Here is an 18,259-nt window from a genome sequence, read left to right on the forward strand (position 1 = left end):
ATCTGTTGTTCATTACAGATTATCTAAGATTTTTTAAGTTTGCAACCACTCAGATGAAAAGCTTTGGACAACAAAGACGGACGGAGACAAACAGATACCTGAGACACTGCAAGACTATGAGCAGTCTGTGACTGATGCCTGCACGGATTATTTTTCCGATATCTGGTCAAAAGAATCTGTTAAAAATACAAGTGTGCAATGATTGTGAAAATTTCGGCTGAAGCTGAACCAGTTTTCCGGCTGTAGTCTGCCAAACGCTTGAATAGCCACATAAACAGTTCCCAGAGTCCCACTGCACATGGAGAAGCAACACTCAGTTATCGTGATGTGAACAAAAGATGAACAAAACTATGACAGTAGCACGGCAAAGACCTGAGTAATGTACTAATTGTGATCTCTTCGAAAAATGGCGAGATGTGTAAAAGAAGACAGAAGAAAATGCGCAGAGTGAAAGAGAGAAAGAGGACAGACAGCGAGGAGGGACAACCCAGTCTCATCAGAAACGTACACCACCTACGTTGGTCCACTTGGAAAAACGTAGTATTCTCACAATTTGGCCTCTCAGATTGTGAGATACCTACGTTTTTGTCTGCCCATTTTTTTGCATTGGCCTGTGCCCACGTCACGTGACTCTCAAGATCCCGTCTGCGAAAACGAAAACATGGCGGACATTCCTTGTATTTTCAGATAAAAATGTCATTTTATAATATAGTTTGGGCATTAAAATACATTCTGACACCATTTCTAGAGAAATATGCTCTTTGCTTCCACAATCTTCAGCCAGTTCATGCTTACGATCTATATTTTATTAGTTATCACGAATATTTTTCAGATCTCGCCAGAAAAATCGTAGTAATGTCACGTTTTTATCGTTGCTATGGTGGTTGCTGTGGACGCTGCCATGCCGTAAACCACGTCGTAGCGTGCTGTTTGAATCATCGTCCGTGCGTTGCGTCGTTCAGTGAGCGTGAACGTTATTCACGTTATTTGATATTAATATTTGATGATAGATTACACCTCTAATTCGAAGGATCTAAGAAGTCCCGCAACTACATTCATACCGAGGCGGGCCCGAGTGCGCATGCGTGAGCGGACCTGTCGTGTGACTGTCGTAAATAAAGTTTTTTTTAACTTTCCGGTCCATTTAACACAAAGCTACGTCATAAACATGGAGCGCTTGGAAGACGACGATGTTATAATCCTTCTGTCAGGTAAGTAGTTTATTTTGTTTTGTTTTAAATATTGTAACGATCTGGGTTTACAGTCCGAGTGCTGACACAGCGAATGTGGAGTCTGTCGATACAGACAATGGATGCTATTCATTTGCTAATATTCTATTGTTTGTACTCAGGCTACGGCCCATTGTAGCCTGTGTTACCTGGGATGTGAATACATGGTTGGTGAGACCAGTTCCAGACGCTTAGCTCATCATTGAGGCCTACAATATAAATATAAACATAAACAGATAATGTAATGGTATAGGAAACTAACAGAAACCACGAATCAGCCCATAAAATAGTTCTACATGATACAGTGTAGGGTGCAGGTGAAAGGCCCATTGTGGGGCCTTCACTATACAGTCATTCTAAGTTTTGAGAGCTTCCCTATTTTTGGAGTGTGATAGTTTGATTTCGTCTTTCAAATTAAGGGTGGTTTATGATTTGAACTTTGATTTATGAATGCTTTAGATTAACAAGGGATGTATTTGTCTACCATTACTCCACAATATCAGATCAATTTGGTTTAATTTATAGTATGCAATATGACAATAATGTTTTCAAAACAAGATGTTCGGGCGTTGCGATACATTTTAAGTAACAATTGGTATGTTCTGTTTTTTAATCAAGGAGGATCCAAGTGAAGCTACAGGAGTTTCAGCAACGTCAAAAACTGGGACCGAACAGTTTGTTTTGCTTGATGAGGAACAGGAAGGGCAGCCTCTCCCAAAGAGAAGGAGACCTGGAGAGAAACAGAAGCCGGGTTTAAGCCACTGCCACCATCCACATACATCGAGGAAGATGAGGGAGAGAAATTCTCCTACCATTAAAGAGGTACTTTTAAGTTACATACCACAAACACCATTTTATATAATATACTAAATATAATTTTTTATTAAATCCCCAAAGTACGCTGGGTGAAATATAAGTTAATATCACACTGAAAGAATACCTCCGCTGACTAACGTTGATGTTACTGGAATTTAGTACATCAAATTATTTTCCCTTGCTTCCTAGAATGGTTGATTTTGACCAAGCATGCTTCCTGCTGTGATTGTTCAACTGGGAAAACAACTTTTCCACAGGAAGGCAAGTAAATTTGATTGGAAGGAATCTAAATGTTTTTGGGAAAAAAATGTATGCAGTAATGTCATTTAAGATTGCTTGTGCATTGAAATAATTGCTTTTTGTCTTTGAATTTCAGGGCGATACACTCAAAGACTTTTTCAGTGGACATTGCTGATCTAGTTGAAAGTGGGTACTGGCCAGCAACAGTCAATTTTAAAACCTTGTATGCAGTGGATTGGTTCACTAAATATGAGGATCTCAAGATTGCGGCTCTGGGAATGTCACGGCAAGCTTTTGTTAGCATGCCTGAACATCGCACAAAAGTCTTAGGTCGGTGAGTATAAAATGGAACTAATTACCGACTGCTTGCAATATGTTTCCCATATATTTACTATAATATAGTGTTGGATTTTTGTCTTTTTCTAGCAGATTAAGATATGTGGGGATACCATGCAGAATGCATTACTGGAATAGACCTATGCCAAATTTGAAGTTGAGAGGCTGTCTCAGGTGCAGCATTCAGTGCCCTGCGTGCACACCCTCCATGTTGGCTTTTGCAGTGGATGGGATCCGTAAACTATACGGCTTTAAGAGCCAACCAGGGTAAAAAATTTAGAGTGCCATAAACAGTACATTTGTAAATATGTATATATTTTTATATGTTTGAGACTTGATTGATTTTTTGTTGTTCTGGCCAAGGATTCTGAGGTGTCTTCCTTGGTTGACTACATCCATGAGACGACAAAACACGTAAAGTTATATTACATTGTCCCTTATTTTACGACGCAACGTTTTCTTGTACCCTACCAATTTTATTTATGAATAATGATGTTTGGAAAGTAGAAAACAAAACCCACCCACCTTCAAATTATCCTTCTCCTACGCACCTGTCGCCTGTCTCATGAAATAGATGTGCAAAGATTTCCTCTGTTATGTATAATGATGACCCCATCAAACATCATGTTAGCAATATTTACACCTTTTTAATTTATACTGTTTATTTCTGTCTACATGTGTGAATTTGCCTTCATTAGTTTTAGAAAAGAGCGATGTTGTATCGGTCAGTGGGCAGCAGCACGAGACTCACTAGTCTGTAAGTAGACGAAGGCGTTGAGGTTGCTGTCGGCCATTGTTTTTGCTTAAGGGACTGAATATGTTCCGTGCAGAAATATTTGCACTTCCTTATATCTACAAAAACTGCTTGCTTCACAGACTGCAGTTTTGTTTTGCTCCGATGTGGTGTGCAAATACTAGCCGTATCTGCAAAGGGTTGTGCAGCATTAACATTTTGTAACTCTGATTTTGTTTTGACAGACTGTGCAAAGGACCTTGAGAACATCACCACTCTACAGGAAGACACAGTCCAGTAATGGGTGTCAGATGTTCAGCAGTGGACGACAGGTACTGTGGAAAAAATGTATGTCATTGTTGCACAATGTCCTTTGACTCTGTTTACACAAGGTCTACACAAAAAGGTTTGATTGTAAACTGATATTGGCACTAATTCATTTTATTCTCCTCTTCACAAGGACCAACCAATCAAAATGACTTGCAGAACGCCATTGAGGACTCTATTTGAGCATTAAGCAGCAAAGATTTCAGCTGTATCGTCAGGCTGGTGAGACAACAAGATGCCAACTTTAATGCCAATTTCTTTGTGTAACATACTGTGACAAAATGTATTGATTACTATTTGTAGATTGTAAAAATAGCTAACCCATTTATAAAAAAAACAAAACTAGAATTACCGCACTGCGGTTGTATGACTCCGCTAACCAGTGCAGTTTCTGTGTACATATCTCTACATACTTTTCTTCATATAAATGTCACTGTAACCTCGACAACTGAAACCGTAAGATGAGGTCATTGTGGCCTTGACCTTTTGACTTTAAGGCAAATAGTCAGATGGACAACCGAAAACATACAGTTATGCCTCCGGCAACTGGCTATTGCAGAGGCATTAAAATGTTAGTGTTTGGTTTCACATTCTAGATGGCAATAAGCAGAGACATCAACTCAGGAAAAGATTTCTGTAGAAAAGAAAGCCTTGTATGTGTGTATATATACATACACACAAACGCACTATTAAAACGTTTTGTTTTTATCATATATTCTCAGGCAGTACTGAGGCATTTACGGAGACGGGACATGAGGTCTACTCTGCGTGCTCAAGAGAAGATTGCACAAAGTTCAAGCTCAGCAGGCTGCAGTGGGTCCGACATATTCTGGAACGGCAACAATGTCTTTGGATGACTCCTCCTCTGAAGAGGAAAACATGGAGAGTTACTTCTTCGCTGCTCAAGAACTGCGAGTGCTGTGATTAGGTAAATGTGTGAATAACTCTGTTGCTGCACTGCTACTGTTGCTACTCCCTGGCAGCCTTAGGAAGGCCTTAGCTTTGTGTTGGGTAGCTGTTAGCTTTAGCATAGCAATCATCAGAGGGAACCATCTTCAGAATTTAACACTATGGTTTGTTTGTGTCCTTCAGTTCTTCTCAAGTGAAGCTGTACCACTGTGCTCCAGCTCCACACTCCCTCCTGCAGCCTCCGCTCCTGATGCTAACCTCCTGTCTCCATCACACCAAGCAGCAAACCTGGAGTGACAGAACCTTCTCCATAGCTGCCCCTCCCTCTGAAACCCCTCTCCCAAACACTATTTTTGTATTTTTGCATGAGAATTGTTGATCATATCATTTCCAGCAACTGCCTTAATGTAATTTCTGTGCATAATAAATGACATTGATCATAACATATTGGGATTTCCTTGCACTTCTACACCATGTTATTGGCAGATAAGATGCTGATTGAGTTAAAGCAGTGAATGCTCTGCTTTAAGCAAAATAAACACAAAAGGATCAAATGGATTTGAAGTAGAATGGGCACATTACATTCTGTGAGAGTACCTCAGCTACTGAAGTCAGAAAATTACTTTCTTTATCTGAGGTTTCAGTCATTTATAGTCACAGCAAAGCACACAGGTCTGGTTGTCTAAGTGGCGCCCATATCATATTGTTTAAGATGTGTAACATCAAGCTTGTGTATCAGTGCTAAATACATCCAGTCATAAGTCAGAGTCCACCCTCTTGTTTACACTAAAATTAGGTGACCCAGATGTTTCACAATGCAATCTGATAAGGTCATATGAGAAACATTCTTAACATCAAAGAAATGAACACAGCAGTACAGCAATAGATGTTTCACTTCAATCAGTAGCTGGTAAGCGGTAATGAGGCAGGGGTTTCTATCAGAAATCATTTCTGGGACATTACTTTAAAAGATCTCAGTATAAGCAAATATGTTCTAAAATTGGTTTACATCCAAGTGTGAGGCTGTCCCACCACTTGGAGTGAAGATATAGTCCAGGTATGAACAGTCAAAACCTCAAATCACACCCAGTACGGTATGGTTCAGGTGACAGTAGGTGGAAGGTGAAGGTCATTTCCATGAGCTCAAGAGAAACAATGTGACGTCTTAGTAGTTCATATTTGGGTCCTCTTAAAACATGCACCCACTAGGTACTCTATACTGTAATCCTGAAAACCAGGGACCATGCTGCATTGGGGTCTAGGGAAGGGAGTAGCAATGTTAAAAATCAAAGGGAAGACTGTGATATGAAAAGTGTTTCACAAGGAAAATTAGGTCTACACTTGCCCAAATTGAATGCAGATATATGTATCAAGTCAGATGGATACCATAGATTTATACAGAGTCAATGTCATTGGTAGTGAAAGTAGAAAATGAATACACTAAGCTACATACAGTATGAGAAGTATTCAAAATATATCATGCAGAAGAGTATTGGTGTAAGTATATGGACATAATATATGGACACAAGTATAAATATTGTTGTGAGAGAATACATAAGTAGTCCAGAGAGTATGTACACAGTGTGTGTGGGAGGGGTGGCTGCAAGTTAGGGATGGTGGTGGTGGTGGGGGGCCTGTGGGATGCCAAAGTCATCACCCGCCCTACTCTCCCTCTGATTGGCTAGTAATCCTGATTGGCGCCAGAGCTATGTATTGGTGTTTAGGAATGAGGACCGTCAGAGTTAGGGTCAGGGGTTAGCCAATCAGAACCAGAGTAGGGGCGGGCATTGTCATCATCGCGGAATCCTGACACGCTCCACAACAGCTGATGCTCCTGGACAGGTATGGGACGAGCAATTATGAATTTTAATATTTCAGTATTGAAAAGTATTAGGCATTTGTTAATAATTACCATGGAGCAGAGTTTATATTGGTTCCTAACGTTTCAGTTTGGTGTGAAATGCTAGGAATGTATAGTATAGTGTAGTGTGTATGTGTATACTAACTTGAATGTGAAATCTCAACATATAGCTCAGTCTACTGCAAAAGTCATAAACACCACATTTAAAGCATAGATCAAATTAAGTTGTATGGATGTATTTTATTTATATGTATTGAAAATAATGAATATGCTAGTATGCACCACAAAACATTACTCTGATATTAATGTGTTTTTGTTCCATTGAGGTTGGAGTAACCAGCATCCCTCCACTCACCAACCCTCCATCATCCCTGCCAACCAGCCACCCATCAGCCAACTGGCCGCTTGTCCTCTCAAACAACCCTCCACCAGTCCTGCCATGCAGCCTCCCAGTGCCATGTTGAATCAGGGTATGTTGTGGTGACATTTTTAGAAAACGAACACAATAACGTATTTTTACTAAGGTGTTACACAAGTAAATAATACACACATGTAGGTCAGAGTAACTAACCTTTGAAATCTTCCTAAAGATGACTGATGTTTGTGAACTTTGTTTCTACAATTGTCATGACACTACATTATGTAAATGGAAATTTGTTTTGTTTTGCTAGAGTTGTGATATTGTGGTAATACATTGGAGTATTATATTCATATATATATATATATCTGAGTGTGTGAATGGATATGATCCCTAAAACTGAGCTCATCATTCATGTTTACTCTTTAGATTTTTATCTTTTCACATATTTTTAGTGGATTTGGACTCACAAACATATGTCGTAGGCGACTAAAGTGAGAAAAGTGAGCAGCGGAGTCTGTGTTTGTGCGCCGTTACCTTTCCCTCAGATTCTGGGACTATATTAAAGAAGCTGTGCAATTCTTTATATAATCATCCATTTATAGACATCAATTTGGCCGGGACAAGCGTGATTACTAACAATTTTTAAGGAGGCAGTACGAAATTTGACAGAGCCGCGCACAATGAACTGAATATCTTTAATTTATTATCTAGGGCAGCAGGGCTCCATCTAATTGGCCAAATATATTGACATGCAGAGCGTGAATACATGGCACATTGAACACCATTTATCGCAGTCCAAGCAGTTTTTGTGATATGTACATCGCCCATGTTGATATTGCGATGACCGTAATTTTTAGATATCTTGTACAGCCCTAGTGTCTATGATTTAAAACCCATAAGCATGATCTGTTTTTTTCCCTGTTCTAAAGCCAAATAAGGTTTGCTGCCATCTAGTGGTTATTTCTTTCCAACCAGCTGAATAGTTAATGGGTTTGAAGTCATCAGCGGATAATGAGATGAAATGTTGCTGGTCAACGTAATCATGTTATTTTTGCTGATGATAAAGCCAGGGGAATCATGTCAAGTTAAAAGTGCACAGGAAGGAACCCTGTGGAACCCCAAACACTATTGTTTTTGTTGGAGTGGAAGTCGACTGTTAATCGATTAGTTGTTGCAGCCCTAGATTGACACACCCAGTTTTTAGCATTTCAGTAGGTTCCCATGATCTCCATGATGCATGTGCTAAATGCATAGCTCTGGTAGGAGTATTAGGATGTTCACTGACAATTGATTATCAAATTGTGCAACAATGCTAATATTAAAATATATGAGGTCAGATTGAGAGTAAGTGTACTCTTGTTTTGCTCTTTCAGAAGCAACCATTCAATCACTGGAGGAGAGAAGTATTACCCGGTGAAGAAGGTACTGAAAAGCAAAAGGTTGAAGGTTTTATTTGTTGTAATTTGAGGTCAAAAAATGTAGTTGTAATATACAAAAAATGTTGTACTACAGAGATACTAACTGGATTTACAATCACCACAACTTCAAACTGTAAAGTCATCTGACCATAGGTTTGCTTTTAATGGTAAACATGTTTTAATGTGTTTCAGGGGAACGTAATGGAACTGGTGGGGCGGAGCCCTGTTCCATGTGGTATGTACAATGTCTCTTAATTGGATTTGATTGTCCCTAAAATTACTTAATGTTTACTGCAATATTACAATTAAGAAATTAGTATTATATATCGTTAGTTTTCTTATATAACATTATGCATTTCTTTACTTTTATGTAAATTGTTGCTGCTAATGTGGTGCTATTTATTTATTTGAAAAATATTTTTAAAAAGACAAGTATAAACTATTGTCTTGACAATTGACTCTTACAATAATCAGGTCATTTACACTAATCAGCTTACTGTGTGCATGTTAAATGCATATGGCATTTATAGCTCGCTGTGTCTCGTTGCCCTTCTTCCTTGTCAAGTTTTGAATTCCATTCAATGCTAATGTCAAAAAATTCTTGGTTAATTACAGTGGGAAGACGTGGCGCTTGCAGTGTGTGCCAAAGGAGAACACCGGAGTTGACATACATACACACAACATGAATATACACAAAAGCATACACACACACAAATGTGACATAAAGGTTCAATGTTAAGTGTTTATTTTTCAAGAAGTTTTTGTTAATATTACTTATATATATATATATATATATATACACATATATATATATATCTATGTATATATATGTATATATATATACACATATATAGATAGATATATAGATGTATTACAACAGAGCATGTCAATATATATACAGTATATATACTGTATATACAATATATACTGTATATACAGTATATATTAATAATGTAATATTACTATTATTTGTATTTGTTTAATTGAAAAGACTATCTTGCTGTTTCTTTAGCTTACTGTTAATTTATATTTTAGGAATGTTGTCAAATTTGTTTTGTATGTATGGTACATTAAAAACCCTTCAAACCCCAACGCCTTGTGTGAACTGCTAAAACCATTTGCTGCTGGAATTGTTTGCTGAATTTTATATATAAATTATATAATTGATATATTGCCTTATACAGTATGTCTATCATCTCTATACAGTAATACAAAATAAAAAAATTAAAATTCAAGTAGACAGCAGATTTGTTATTATTCATCGCTATTACAGAGCACATGAAGATTAACAGTATGTACAAACAACTCTTTACATAGCAGAAATACAAATACAAAGTTATAAGAAAAAGGTAAAGATAAAAAATGTATTAATGATATACGAAAAATAATCTTAATGTTCATCATCAGTCCATATCAAATTTATCAAATACACAATAGGCATATATACTGTAAAAGATTCACTGCTATACTAAGCCGTCCAAGATGACGGGTCCGCTCACGCATGCGCACTCGGGCCCGCCTCGGTATGAATGTAGTTGCGGGGACTTCTTAGATCCTTGAATTAGAGGTGTAATCTATCATCAAATATTAATATCAAATAACGTGAATAGCGTTCACGCTCACTGAACGACGCAGCACACGGACGATGATTCAAACAGCACGCTTCGACGTGGTTTACGGCATGGCAGCGTTCACAGCAACCACCATAGCAACGATAAAAACGTGACATTACTACGATTTTCTGGCGAGATCTGAAAAATATTCGTGATAACTAATAAAATATAGATCGTAAGCATGAACTGGCTGAAGATTGTGGAAGCAAAGAGCATATTTCTCGCTAGAAATGGTGTCAGAATGTATTTTAATGCCCAAACTATATTATAAAATGACATTTTATCTGAAAATACAAGGAATGTCCGCCATGTTTTCGTTTCAGACGGGATCTTGAGAGTCACGTGACGTGGGCACAGGCCAATGCAAAACAATGGGCAGACAAAAACGTAGGTATCTCACAATCTGAGAGGCCAAATTGTGAGAATACTACGTTTTCCAAGTGGACCAACGTAGGTGGTGTACGTTTTCTGATGAGACTGGGTTGGGAGGGACGTTGTCGACCGCTCTGTCAAAACACCACAGAGCACTGATCCATCCTAGTGAGTGCTGCACAATGGAAGTATGGGACTGTGAATTATGCAACACAGGCTTACAACTATGAAACAGCCACAATGAAATGCTATGAACAAGCACGTTCGGAGATCATCACTGTCGTCATGTACAGTAACTCTTCCCTTTACATCAGGCCTGAGGCACCAGCTGGAGTTCCCCACTGCTGAGAACATGAAAGAGCTCAGAGAGGACTGTGGAACTGTGGAGCCAGGGAGTCATCACGTGATTTAATGCAGTACATATATAGTGCACATCTACAGCACTGTATTTAAATGAATTTGTTGATTTAGTTCTGGACAGAAATAGCTTCAGTCGTCATTTATACTAGAAAGTGGCGACAAATTAAACAGCTAAGAAACTGGTAGGATAATCTATTCTCAAACATTCCCCTGCGCTTTGGATTCTATTGGGACTTTGGCCCATTTTTAAGCATTTGATGTGGTCAAAAGCTGCAGAAAAAGTAAGTAAGTGAACCTTGATTTTACCCTGTGGTCACACGATCAAGAAACTAAAACCGGCTCATTTTAATATTTAAGGACAAACTCCAGCAACTACGTGTTAATGAATACAATGCTAAACGTTAAAAGCATTTAAATATATAAGCAACAATCAATAATTAGCATCAACCATAAAAAATATATATTTCTTGTTTGTAAGTGGGAAGAAAGAGATCTGGTAAAATAACAGCATTTCTACATTAAACAGCACAGAGCTTGACTCTATGTCCCTGCCAGGCGTACAGCTGCTGTGGAACATCACAGTAGCAGCGTAACCACAGCAACACAACGACACCGGCAATGTAGCCATGGCGACCGCGGTGCAGCCAGACTATAGCATCAGCGGGAGGTGCCAGCTACTCATTTTCCACGTCTCCACTTCCACATCACAACAAGAGCCGGCAGCGCGGTGATGATGTCAGACGGCCTCACTCTGGGTCGGGGAGGGGGCGACGGAAAGGAGGAAGAGGCAGGAGGAGGAGTGGAAAAAGAGGGAGGGAAAAGAGGAAAAGAGAGATGGGGAGAGAAGAGAGGTGGGGAAAATGGCAGAGAGGATGCGAGGGATATTTGGAACAGAAAAGAGAAACACACACACACACTCTCACACCTACATGTGTGTTTTACAAATGACCTGCCGCTGCAGCCCACGTTAATCTCCTCACTGTGGTTCCCTGCAGCCGAGTGTTGCCACTGCAGAGCAACGTCAATACACAGCAGAGCTCGCATTCATCCTCCGTCGGCAGCAAACCTCCACATCCATCATTCCGTCGTTAGCATGCTCACCTCTCATCCACTGACGATTAACACTCACAGGGTCCAGTCTGCTCCAAGTTGGACTGCAAAAGACTAATCTTATAAAAGTTTAATTAAACAAATGTTCATTACTTATCATTAATTACTTACTGTATGCACACTGCATTTACCAGCTGTCAATCAAACAGTGTGGGTGGGACTGTAAAGCCAATTGCTCCCTGGATTCCAGACAATTGAGTTTGCATCGCAGGCAACATTCATAGAACTATATATTTTTTATTTGAAAACAGCGTTTTCAGCAAGTGGTTGTGAGTGTCTGCGTCATTGTTTCCAAGCATCTCCAGTGCTGCCTGTCCAGACTAAAATGCAGCCCTGAAGTTTTCAAACTAAAACAGGACCAGCAGTGTCTCCAAACTTCTTTTTTCAAGATCAAGTTGATTTTTCAACAGTAAAATGTCCAATCCAGCATTTTCACAAAGCTTTGAACAAACTGAGGGTTCCATATAAACACTTTTGTTTTTTTCTTAAGTTCATAGCTTTCTGAAGGTGTTACACGCAACCAGGAGTCACATTTTTTCCCCTCATTTGTTAATGCATGAAAATCCTCCCGAAAGGCTTATTTAAGGTTTTCAAACCACAGCAGTGAAATTAGAACGGAGAGGGTTCAAACATTAGGATTCTGCACATTGCTCATGTCCACTGTTTATTACCTCACATCTGTAATGTAGTCAGCACAGCGCGAGGGAATACAAACAAACTGCCACATCCAGTTTACTCCATCCATCATCCATATAGTATTAAAATGTCTGCATCGTAAATCAATGCAATATCTACGTTTTGTCTCGTTTAATTTCAGAGATGAGTTCAGCAGCATGGAAATAAAAACCAGACCCCAGTAAAAAAAAAACAAGACCTGCTGCACCTGTCAATCAGAATATTGAGAATTCCAACTCATATGTGAGTCTGATACTGTTGACCTGTTTAGGACATGTAATATGGGGATTTTATTGCTCATAACTACACTTGATGTGATGAAACTAAGTTTTTGCACGTAAGCACCGCAACTTCAAACAGAACCAACTTTAATGAGGGGCAGACTGGTCATTTTCGAGTTTTGAATAAGCAAAATGTGAAGCCATTAAATTCAAAACAGAACTCTTGTCTGTTTGAAAAAGTTAAAAGCCTTTATTGATTCGGCTCTGTCCCCCTCCAGCCTCCTCACTTCTTCTGCTCGACACTGAGTGACCATCAGCAGAGCAACCGCAGACAGGCCTGACTAACACTGATCTGAGAGGATTCATACATTACTAATTCATAAATGTCACTGACAATGAATGGGATCAACGCATGAGCTCAAATCCATCCCTGCACAGAAATGTCTAAAGAGAAAGATCATTTCCCTGCGTTTTCGACACAACGTGATTAACCTGAATGAGAGCAGACAGAATGCAAGTGAGGTTTACTGTTTTTAAAGTGCAACTTTACCAAAGAGGGCTCTTTAGAAATGAAGGGCTGTTCCCCTCCAGAATCCCCTAAAGTGGGCATTAGTGTGGTGGAGGATTTGATTGGTTCATTTGATTGATTTTCAGATTTGAAGTGGCAGTGTTACTCCTCTCCCACATCTGTACAGTAGGTGATGTCGGTTTGTATACGAGGAGGGGGTGGTTGGGGATGTAAGCTGCCTTCAGATCAGCCAATAGCAAAATTCAATTGCAATCGTCAGGTTATAGCCAGTAGAAGGCACTCACTATGACTATATACCATGCTAAGTGTCAAATGCCCTTTGCCCTGAAATGTCAAGATTTGTACCAAAAATCAATAAACTGCAGTGCACATTAGTTTTCAGCTGAACAAAGTCATTGGGGTTTAGTTCCTCTTCAACATTTGTCATGCAACCAAGGAGAAAAGATTTCAATTGTGCTGCTTGATCACAGACACCAGTTTGAAGCTAAGAATTGGCCTCTGAAAGGAGACTGTTGAGAGACTGTCAGTCAGTCAGTCAGTCAGTCAGTGGTTGTTATTTTGGAGATCCCTTTGCCTTTCATTCTGTGCTATTATCACAAAACAGCCACGACAGTGTGACTCCTGAAACTGTGACATGTCAAAATGTGTCCTGTGAAAAAAAGCACTGTGTGAAAAACGCTGGTTCTTTGTGCAACTACTGTCTTGTTTGAGTTTAAATTGAATTAATGTGGAACATTTAATGAAATGCCTATCGAACCACAGCTCTACACCAGATACAGACAGAGGCAGCACAGACCTCACTCCTACTGTAACAGTGTAGTAGCTGCTCTCAGACAGAGGAGCCTGTGTACAGTAGCAGTTTAATGCAGATTCCCACTGACATCACTGACATTTGATTCATTTATAATTCATGAGCTGGGAGCTGCTCTGCATCACAGACTGAAGCAACACACACGATATATAGATCTAACTTTGATCCCTTTCCGTTGCATAATGCGCTTTACTCTTCTTCGTGTGTTCTAATGTGTGTGTGTGTGTGTGTGTGCGTGTGCGTGTGTGTGGTGTGTGTGTGTGTGTGTGTGTGTGTGTCTCACACATAATGGTCCCACAGAGACCACAGAGGAACCTCTTCAGTTTGTTCCCAACAGGTGAGATAATCTGCTCTCCGGCTTTTAACAGTTGTAAACCTTTTAAATCTGTGTGTGAGGGCGAGAACATCCATCTGCTCTAAGACGTCCCTCCCCCACCTGCTGGGTCATGTTTCTGCACTGCTCCCCCCCCCCACCGTCCTGCGTGGACATACAGTTATATGTTGGAGGCTACCACCGAAAACACTGCTCATTCAAAACAGGGACGCTTTCAATCCACCTGCTGCAGAAACAATTATTTTTGACATTTTCTAGCAATGAATCACAGTTGACCGAAAGTACAACTTTAGTTCCGGTGTGAATACTCAATTTTACCAAACCTTTTTTCAAAACAAGTTTAATTAAATATAAAAGCATGCAGACATGCAGTTCTCTTAATGGCATGACGTTTCAGCAAAAGATAGGGTTACATCTATCAAGAATGAACTTTTAAGACTGATTTTGTGTTGATGCATTAGCACTAAAGTAAAGTCTTCTGCAGTCCAAGGTCAGCATTTATCAGGCATTTTAAATAAGCTTAAAAGTTCTGTTTTTTTCCCCTGCTTATCACTGAGCAGACAAACCCAAACTAAAAACACGTCTTTCTATTCACCTCTACCATGATCTCCCCATTTTTTTTAACATCTATAAAAGATGACAAATATTCTTTGGTTGCACCTCCTCAAAAATGAAGATTTGCTTCATTTCTCTGTGCGAACAAATCATCCTGGGTTCTGTTCTATGTCTAAATGAATCCACTTTCAATGTCAGACGCAGTGAGCGGTCTGCTGTTCTCCAGCAGGATCTCCTCCCTGCAGCAGGGTTTTGTATCACTTCACATTCATCCCTCTCTCAACTCTTCTATTTACCCATCCTCCCTCCCTCTTCCTTTCTTCCTGCCCCCTAATCCCCAGGTCCCGCCCTTCCCTCTCATGTCTTTACAGTGTTATTACTCCCCTGTCACCTCCCAGTGTCTCCATCAGTGACACCAGCACTCCGCCCTTCAGAACGCGGGGCATCTCGGACAGACTCATGTTGCCTCTGCTGAGGCATGAAATTGCCTCCTCACCCCCTCCGACTCCCGTAGAAGATGTTTCACTGTTGCTGTGAGGCAGAGAAAAACACACGACGCTAATCATCTGTGTGTAAAAGCATCATCATGCTGAAGAGGCGTTCTGTAAACTCCATACTTCCACTGAGCTAATACGAGAGAGTAGAGAGACTCCCCGATTTGATGGCAGGGAGTTGACGTGAGAGGTTTGTCTCTACAGCAGAGAGTGCTGCAGTAAACAGTGACACTGTTATAAACACAGGGCTCAGAGGTCAGAGTGGTGGATGGGTGACTTCTACCTGCAGTTAATACTGGTTCAGTTTGATGGGGATGTTCCCATGTCCTTGACCACAAACTGTGAGTTAATTGAGCCATTAGAAATCATGCTCGAGGATGGAACAAGATTTTACAAGCTACCACAGTTCAGTATTAAATCATCTATACTTTCTTATCATTATAGATATTTTCTATTTGTGAAAAAATGAATTTAAAATTCCAAGTTTGCTTGTTACTGTCACAATATAAAATGACTTCATTCCTCAGGCAGTGTACTGGGATTGGCCTTGCACTGTGTGCGTGTGCGTGTGCGTGTGCGTGTATCCTCTGTCTGTCCCACTGGTACCAGTGAAGCTCCCTTCAACTCACAAACTCACAAACCCTGAAGGCAAAATTCCCTTTGTCCTCCCTCTCTTTTTCTTTCTTTATTTCATTTGTCTCCTGGCATTTTTTACATCTTTCATTTGTTTTTGCACTCCCACTATCTCTCATACATTAATGTCACCGTTTCCTCTTTGCCAATTTCCTTTTTGAATAGCCTTCCCTTCATTATCTTTTCACAATTTCTTTTTCCTTAAACTATATTTCCCTTACTCTCCTTTTTTCTGTCTATACATGTACAGACACCTCATTCTAAATCTGTTCCCTATTATTCTTCACTCCTTGTTTTCTCCTCTGTACTTTTTGTTTTCTTCCTCCTTCTCTCTCTCTCATTCCATCTCCAGTTTAGCCAAGCTTTTCCTCAGTCTAGATTTTATCGCCCTCCCTCCCAGTGATCACTGTTCTCTCCTGCTGTCATCATCACTCCCTCTCTCTTTCTTTTTCACCAATATTCACTGGTTCCCGCTCCTTCGTTCTTTCAAACCACAAAACATAAATAACTTTTCTTCATCTCTGTGTCGTGTCTGATACACACAACGTCCTGTGTCTGGTGTGGAGTGGTGGTGGTGGTGGTGGTGGTGGTGGTGGTGGAGTGTTCCGTGGCTGACTTCTCTCTCCGTTCTTCTAAGACCATCTTCTCTCTAATCAATCACTGTGACCCAGATAAAGCTGGGTTTAAACCCGGGCTGCTTTGATGCTCTGACCCATTTAACTACACTCATGTCCCTGCAGAAAACTTACAGCTCTCCCTGCGTCCTGTCGATCCTCGGATGGATCGCGGGGGAAATAACACGAGTGCCATGACCTGCGTGCTGCAGAACAGCAGATATGGGAGGAAAAAAAGGGGACTGGCCAGTGAATGATTGCTTTGCTGCTGTTCGGCTGAATTAAATCACTGAGATCAGATGAAATAAGTTATAACTCCTCTCATCATCCGCTCAAAGTCTTTTACAGTGCAGGGGCCCTCGGCAGTATTTGGGGCAATATTCTCTTTCTGCCTCTCTAGTGTAACATTCCCACAACACCTGTCCATGTTTCAGGTCATTGTTTCCAAACAGTAAAAGGGCAGCTTAAACTCCTTCAGTATCTCTTTTTCTTTAACACCCTTGCTCTTGAAATGTGTCAAGTCATTAATAGGGAGTTCAAGAAAGAAAGGCTAGCTATTCCAACCCAGGCTTTAAATGCTTCAGTAATTTTTGAAGCAAAACACGCTGGTTCTAACTTCTCAAATTAGAGGATTTGGAATTAATTATATGATGTAATAATGTACAAACCTCCAACGCTTTTTAAACTAGATTCAGGACATTTTAAGCTTTAAATCTGAATGATGAGAGTTGAATAACCTATCCTATCCTGACATTAACAATATGTAGCATGACAAGACATTAGGTGATTGTACCATAATAAATAAAGGGATGGAAAACCTAACTAAAAGAGCCAAAGGCTTAAAGGATTAATCAAGGCCTTAAATAGGAACTGGTGTTTCTACTCTTTAATTGTCACAATAACTTTACAGCTCACCTGACCTTCCATTAACCCTGAATGTCTCTCGCTCTCTCTCTCTCTTTCCTCTGCTCTGATATGCTGAAGGACGTCATACTTGCATGACATAATATGCTCAACATTGTGCATGTGGGCAAAGTTTGCACACATGCAACAAGAAGTAAACATAAAAGGTCAATATAGGATGAACAAGAACAAACTGCAGGCTAACGCCCTGTCTTTGCTTTTAGCGCGCGCACACAAACACACACACACACACACAGTCTCCAGCTACCCTTTCCTCACATCCCTCAACTCAGTCCAAACAATGGGCAGTACTTCCTGAAAGTCAGAAATAACAGGGAACAGTTTCCTTCAGCAGTGACTGCTTTAATAAGAATGGGGGGGTCCATATAGACAGACAGACACACACACAAAGGCTACCTGAGCTAAATCACTCATTTTCTCATTTACTATTCTCTTAACAGGTGTTTACTCAATAGTGAGCTATAAATTCAAATTTGGAACATACACACACACACACACATGTATGTATATATATATATAATATATATAATAAAAATCACAAACATTTGGTTAAAACCTGGATGGAAGCGTAACTTGGAACATAAAATGGTAGGAAAGTAAATATAGCACAATACATAATACTGCATGTATAAGAAGAACTGAGTGCAGACTAACCCGACATTCACAGAGAAACATCACTCAGAGCTGGTATTATTTTCTTCTTGTCAAGTTGAGATCAAAATAAAGGCGGGGTTCTAAGACTGGCATGGTCCAGCCTATTTGTACTAAGCACTCATGTAACAAT

At 39.9% G+C, this 18,259-nt stretch overlaps 1 protein-coding gene and 2 long non-coding RNA genes across 6 annotated transcripts in view; 2 read left to right on the forward strand and 1 right to left on the reverse strand.

The window, feature by feature from the left end:
* The window catches only part of soga1 (suppressor of glucose, autophagy associated 1), a 104,527-nt gene that overhangs the window by 57,670 nt on the left and 28,598 nt on the right, over nt 1–18,259 (reverse strand). The gene's annotated exons all lie outside the window — the stretch shown is intronic.
* LOC118110570 lies at nt 1,049–4,439 on the forward strand. Of its 4 annotated transcripts, none has more exons than XR_007032770.1 (7): nt 1,049–1,211; nt 1,848–2,051; nt 2,422–2,619; nt 2,712–2,888; nt 2,985–3,035; nt 3,600–3,686; nt 3,815–4,074. It is a non-coding gene; the product is annotated as an uncharacterized LOC118110570 (long non-coding RNA). The 4 variants fall into 4 exon arrangements; XR_004696976.2 differs by lacking the exon at nt 1,049–1,211 and adding an exon at nt 4,404–4,439 and having other exon boundaries at nt 1,581–2,051; nt 3,815–3,903; XR_007032771.1 differs by lacking the exon at nt 1,049–1,211 and having other exon boundaries at nt 1,581–2,051; nt 2,422–2,615.
* Nucleotides 6,391–8,304, forward strand: LOC118110571. The gene is made up of 3 exons (XR_007032773.1): nt 6,391–6,432; nt 6,778–6,921; nt 8,186–8,304. It is a non-coding gene; the product is annotated as an uncharacterized LOC118110571 (long non-coding RNA).

The sequence above is a fragment of the Hippoglossus stenolepis genome, chromosome 6 (genome assembly GCF_022539355.2).
Source record: "Hippoglossus stenolepis isolate QCI-W04-F060 chromosome 6, HSTE1.2, whole genome shotgun sequence".
NCBI classification, from domain to species: Eukaryota; Metazoa; Chordata; class Actinopteri; order Pleuronectiformes; family Pleuronectidae; genus Hippoglossus; species Hippoglossus stenolepis.